The sequence below is a fragment of the Miscanthus floridulus genome, chromosome 14 (assembly GCF_019320115.1).
Source record: "Miscanthus floridulus cultivar M001 chromosome 14, ASM1932011v1, whole genome shotgun sequence".
Lineage (NCBI taxonomy): Eukaryota > Viridiplantae > Streptophyta > Magnoliopsida > Poales > Poaceae > Miscanthus > Miscanthus floridulus.
The window spans coordinates 69,105,054-69,110,906 of NC_089593.1; the positions used below are offsets into that span (position 1 = coordinate 69,105,054).

The 5,853-nt window shown below is 39.6% G+C and overlaps 1 non-coding gene and 1 pseudogene across 1 annotated transcript; one reads left to right on the forward strand and one right to left on the reverse strand.

Annotated features, from left to right (window-relative positions):
* The first annotated feature begins 1,131 nt into the window (after positions 1 to 1,131).
* Positions 1,132 to 1,240, forward strand: LOC136506251 (small nucleolar RNA R71). Its single transcript, XR_010771475.1, has one exon. It is a non-coding gene; the product is annotated as a small nucleolar RNA R71 (small nucleolar RNA).
* Positions 1,241 to 3,472: 2,232 nt separating this feature from the next.
* On the reverse strand, positions 3,473 to 5,646 carry LOC136502579 (uncharacterized; annotated as a pseudogene).
* Positions 5,647 to 5,853: the final 207 nt, after the last annotated feature.

The window sequence follows — 5,853 nt, forward strand, 5'->3', positions numbered from 1 at the left end:
GATGATGGCTTTTACGGTGCTTAGGAAAGTTTAGCCCAAAATAATGGGTGCCCTTGCATCTCCACCTGTTTTCAAAATCACAAAGTATACGAAAACATATGATTGTCCCACTCGAACAATAGCATCTTCAAGAACTCCTTTGGGGTAGCAGAGTGACTGATCTGCAAGCTGCAAACACATATTTGTGTACAACAAAGTATCTCCATTAATTTGATCATAAATTACCTTAGGCATAATGTTGACACTTGCTCCGAAGTCATAGACAGCTTCTTGGAAAATGTGCGGTCCAATGGCAATGGGAATGATAGGTCTTCCTGGATCGCTCTTCTTTTCAGGCATGCTGTAATCTATCCACCTTCCTATCGATGGTTGTATACAGTAGTATGCTGCATTGTGAATATCGACAAGATTTGTAGTTTCTAGATCTTCCGATTGTCCCAGAATCTTACCTTTATCGGACGGAGGAACTATAGCTACCAGCTGAGCTATTTGTGATTCTATCATTTTATTAAAGTTATGTTGGTTCTTAATGGCAAAAGCAAAGCTATCCATTCTATTATTTATAATCTCTAGAATTTTATCATTGGTAGCTATCTTTCTAGATAATCCCTCCATCAGTTTGGAATGACCAGCAATTAATTCTCTCAAGGGTGGTTGATTAAAATTATTACCTTGATAGTTAGCTTGGTAGTTCGGTCTCTGTTGCTGATTCCATCCTTGATTCTGTTGAAGATGAGAGTAGTTGTTGTTGACAAAGTTCACATCCTCAGTAGTCTCAGGGCTATTGCTCCATGAATGCCCAGTGTTTCCACATTCTTCACACGTCATGCAGGAATCATAAATGTGCATGACTTCTTGCTTCTCATTGGCTCGATCTTTGAGCTTTTTCATCAGCAGATCCATCTTAGCAGACGTATGTCTACCTCCTTGAGTTGATGCATACCTCCACCTCTCTTGCGGGTCTAAAGACATTCTTCATTCTAAGCTTGGTTGGAGGCCATCTTCTCCACAAGAGCTATTGCAGCTAAAATCATGAGTGACAGGAATGCACCTCCAGTAGCTTCATCCATAGTCTCATGGGTATTATTGGTCAACCCATGGTAGAAAGTCTGCATGAGTAGCCAATTCTTCATCCCATGATGAGGACATTCTGATATGTAATCTTGAAAGTGTTCCCATGCCTTAGGGACAGATTCATCATGTTGTTGCTGAAAGCTTAAGATTCTCCCACACAGAGCATTGGTCTTGCCTATGGGAAAGAACTTTGCTAGAAAGGTAGTGGAGCAGTTATCCCATATAGTATTTCTATCTTTGTTGGTGTAGAACCATCGCTTTGCCTTTCCCAAGAGTGAGAATGGGAAGAGGCGAAGTAATATGGCATCTTGGGTTACTCCTTTGATGGTGAAAGTGCTACAGATTTGTAGAAAGTGTTGGAGATGTGCACTCGCATCTTCATGTGCCTTTCCACAAATTTGGCTTGCTTGCACTATGTTGATGAGGGCTGGCTTGAGCTCGAATCCATTGTCTCCAATATTGATTGTTGGTCCAGTACAGATGTTGGCTGTAGTTGGAGCAGAGAATTCACGGAGAGTCTTGTCAGCCATGGCTTCAAATTCTAGTGTTAAGCATCGCCTTATCTGGTTGTCTTCTGATTCTAAAGCTAGGACTTTCTTGAGTTTAGCTCTAGTCCTCCTGATTAATGCTTCTAGATTGCCAATATAGTTTGTCGGAAGGTCAAAACCAATCATACATTATCCTGCATAAGATATAAAAGTAGACAAAATAAGGGTAAGCATGTTTGAGCAGAGGTCACTGGTTATTTTGATCACATCAATAAGTATAAGTTTGTCAATACTTCCTCTGTATAGCTACCTTCCTTGGCAACAGTGCCAGAAATACTTGTTGGTATTTATTAACTCATCACTTGTTTTAGTAGCCACCTATTATAAACCTATATCTCCTAACATTACTTTACTAGGTTGTCATCTCTAGTGATGATGCTTGTTGGTACTACATAGCATTACTACTAGAACAATACTAAGCAATTCTTTATCATTTTATGTGACTAGAAAGAATATATAAATATATGAATGAAAAGATCTGCAAGTTCACAGATAATATACCATTATAGCACTTCATCCGAGAGTATTCTAGGTATCGTTATTTATATTTTTACCATAGGGAAGGTCTAGCATGGATATGCATTGATAACTTGTACAATTGATGGAGAAGTAAACTATAACTAATATTCTACTCATAACAGGGGTAAGTCATAGGATAAGATATATATATGATAAGTATTGATCAATGATAATGATAAATCACCCAGAGTACTCTTTTCTATGACATTAGCATGGTTAGGTAGAATATTAGAGGAATAATTCCTAAGTCATTCTTAATCATAAGTCAAAGCATACATTGATTAGTGCAATTATACCTAGTAATCATTGCTAAGACCATTGTCATATCTACACATAAGGAATATTACTAAGGAAGATCAAGAACAGAGCTTGTCTTCCTTCGTAACCGCATCCTACATGCACCTATATTCGGGGAGTGGACTACAAAGGACTCAACAGGAGTGTCATGTCCGCGATCTACCACTTGACCCAGAATATAGGGTGTATCCTTAGGTAAACAACATATAAGCACCATGCTTACACAATGTCGACCACCCACCCATGGATCCTTAGAGTGAGCGCTATATGAACTTATGCATGAACATGATGATAATCTAACTATACTAAGCATATAATCAAAGTAGACGATTAACATAATAATGAAGAACATAAATGAGATGAATATTAATATTGTCATAACAATTGTAGCAAGCATATAAAAGTAATGGAGATACAAAAGAGAGGGGGTACAAAGATTATACCAAACCAGGCTCTTGACATGATCAGGAATCCAAGCGAAGTCTGCTTGCCTCCCTCTAGACCTAGCCTAACTAGCTATGCCCTAGAATTGATGGAGCTCTGAGGATGATTAGGGTTTCTATCTTCTCAAATGACTTATCTCTATATGTCTCAGGGGGTGGCAGGGGCTGGTATATATAGGCCAGAGCGTCCATCATGAGCCCTTAGATCAAACCGACTTAAAGGATGGCGTAGATGCAACCTAGGAGGCGGTGGAGAACCGACATTGCGACACGGAGGCTGATAGGTGGGCCTAGGGGCCGAGCAGCCTGTAGGTGGGGCCGACCAGCCCCACCTGGCAGCCACTCGGGCTCTGCCTCAGTGTGGAGTGCTCTTCAGTCTTCTAGAGTCTTCTGATGTCCGTTTCGTTGTGGATAAGCGTGATTAAATTTAACATGTAGGTCCACCTTGACGATTTTTTGGATAAACCCTGTAGAAAATACAGATTCATAAAAACTCGTGGAATTTGTTAGTTTAAACCCCTAGACCTTCGTTTGTGATTATATTTATGCCCTTATACATGTTATATTGATGGTTTATAACAGTTGTTAACTACCGTCCACACCAATCACGCCCTATGTCCCTCCTCTCTATTAGCTATCTCGCTCAACCTCACTCTTTGATCTCGTATAATTCTTTTTGCAAATCCATGTAGGCCACGGTGAGGAGGGCGCCTCCCCTACCCTCCTACCTCTCGGAGCACATCCTCCTGTGACCACCCCCTCCCCCATCCATGAGGTAAGCAACGGTTCCCCATTTTCCTCTTCCTCTCATCTCTCCATTCCCTTAGTCTCCTTCCTCACAGATCAAATCTAGTGAGCCCCTATTAGGGGGGACACGCTAACAACAGGTCCACACGGAGGACGACATGGTGGTGCCTAGATCAATGATGCGGCACCCAAGGCCACACCAAAGCCTCGGAGATCTAGAACGAAGCCCATGCAATCCAGATCGAAGCCCTAGCATCCCAGATCGAAGCCATGGCCTGGCTGCTAGGGGATTTTTTTTATTTTTTTTTATTTGTTGAGGTGGGGATTATCACCGGTCTGTAAATACCTAAAGTGACCATAATGCAGATGTGGATGATTAGCCTACTTCGGTTAACCATTTTGTGCGCCCATGAAAAGTGTTAGTGTGCAGTAGTTTGTATATATGAAATTCACATCAGTGACCATCTGCATTGAACTGAATATATGTAGGATCGATTCAATCTAAGATAGGCAATCATAGAGGGGGTGAATGATTGCGGAAGCCAAAATTTAATTTTAAAACTTCCCCTAAACACAACACCAAATTAAGCCTTGTTTTCAATACTGGATAGAACAGTACACCTGTAATAAAAATAATCTCGACCAAATACCGTAGCTCCAATTGATCTCAAAATTTATCACAACAAACTAGATGAAATTTGTGAACTAACCCAACTAGAATCACATCAATCGGAGGTCTAGAACTCAAGATATAAAATAAACAAGCACGCTGTGTCTGATGGTGACGAGAATTGATTGAACCCTAACTTGGAGATTAAACAAAATCTAATAAAGTGTAATCAATCAAACTGCTCAGATCAACAGCACAAAGCCCTAGCACAGTTTTAGATAGGTCAACTCGAGTCTAAACTTGCAAGCACGAAATCAATCTAAAACCAAAAGCTAGCATGTAAATCAATGAGCAACAGAGGAACGAGTAGAGAAGTGTGCCAATTCTCTTCGGGGAGTTGCTCTAGTAGTTCATCGGTTAGTGAAGACAAGAATGATAATACAAAGCTCGATGAAGATTCATTGTTAGACATGCTAGGTTGAGAGATCAAAGCAATTGACTTATTATGATTTTTTCAAGCAAAGACATCTAGTTCATGAGTTTTTAGTTTAGAATAAAGCACATCTAAAGTAAGTATACTCATGACAGTAGATTCTCTAATAGATGTAACTTTCAACTCCCAAATAGACATATCTAAAGCCCCAAGTAATTGACGTGCATTTTCAACATCAGTATATGTAACATTAACAACACGTAGATTACTTAAAATTTTATTAAAGCGAGCAAAGAAATCATATAAGGTTTCACCGGGTTTCATCTCAAAACGCATGTAATCCTTATTATACATATCTTGACATACCTCTTTAATTGTAGATGAACCCTCATGATAATCACAAAGTGCTTTCCATACCTGATATGTGGATTTAAAATGCACAACACGATCAAAGTCACTCCTTCCAATTCCTTGAATAATCAAGTTCCTCGCCTTGCTGTTAGCCTCCACTTGTGACATATTCACCGCTGTCACAGCATCATTCTCGGGCACCTCAAAAGGCTTGTAGACCATCTCCCATGTTGCAAAGCCTTGCGCTTGAATATAAGACTCCATCTTTGCTATCCAGAACTGAAAATCAACACCAACGAAAACAAAAGGTTTTGTCGAATATCTATCCATCGACATGTTTTCTAATCACCGGTTAAGATCAATTAGAAAAAGGACCTAGCTCTGGTACCACTTGTAGGATCGATTCAATCTAAGATAGGCAATCAAAGGGGGGTGAATGATTGCAGAAGCCAAAAATTAATTTTAAAACTTCTCCCTAAACACAAAACCAAATTAAGCCTTGTTTTCAATTCTAGACAGAACACTGCACCTGTAATAAAAATAATCTTGAAATTTATCACAACAAACTAGATGAAATTTGTGAACTAACCCAACTGGAATCACATCAATCGAAGGTCTAGAACTCAAGATATAAAATAAACAAGCACGCTGTGTCTGATGGTGACGAGAATAGATTGAACCCTAACTTCGAGATTAAATAAAATCTAATAAAGTGTAATCAATCAAACTGCTCAGATCAACGGCACAAAGCCCTAGCACAGTTTTAGATAGGTCAACTCGAGTCTAAACTTGCAAGCACGAAATCAATCTAAAACCAAAAGCTAGCATGTA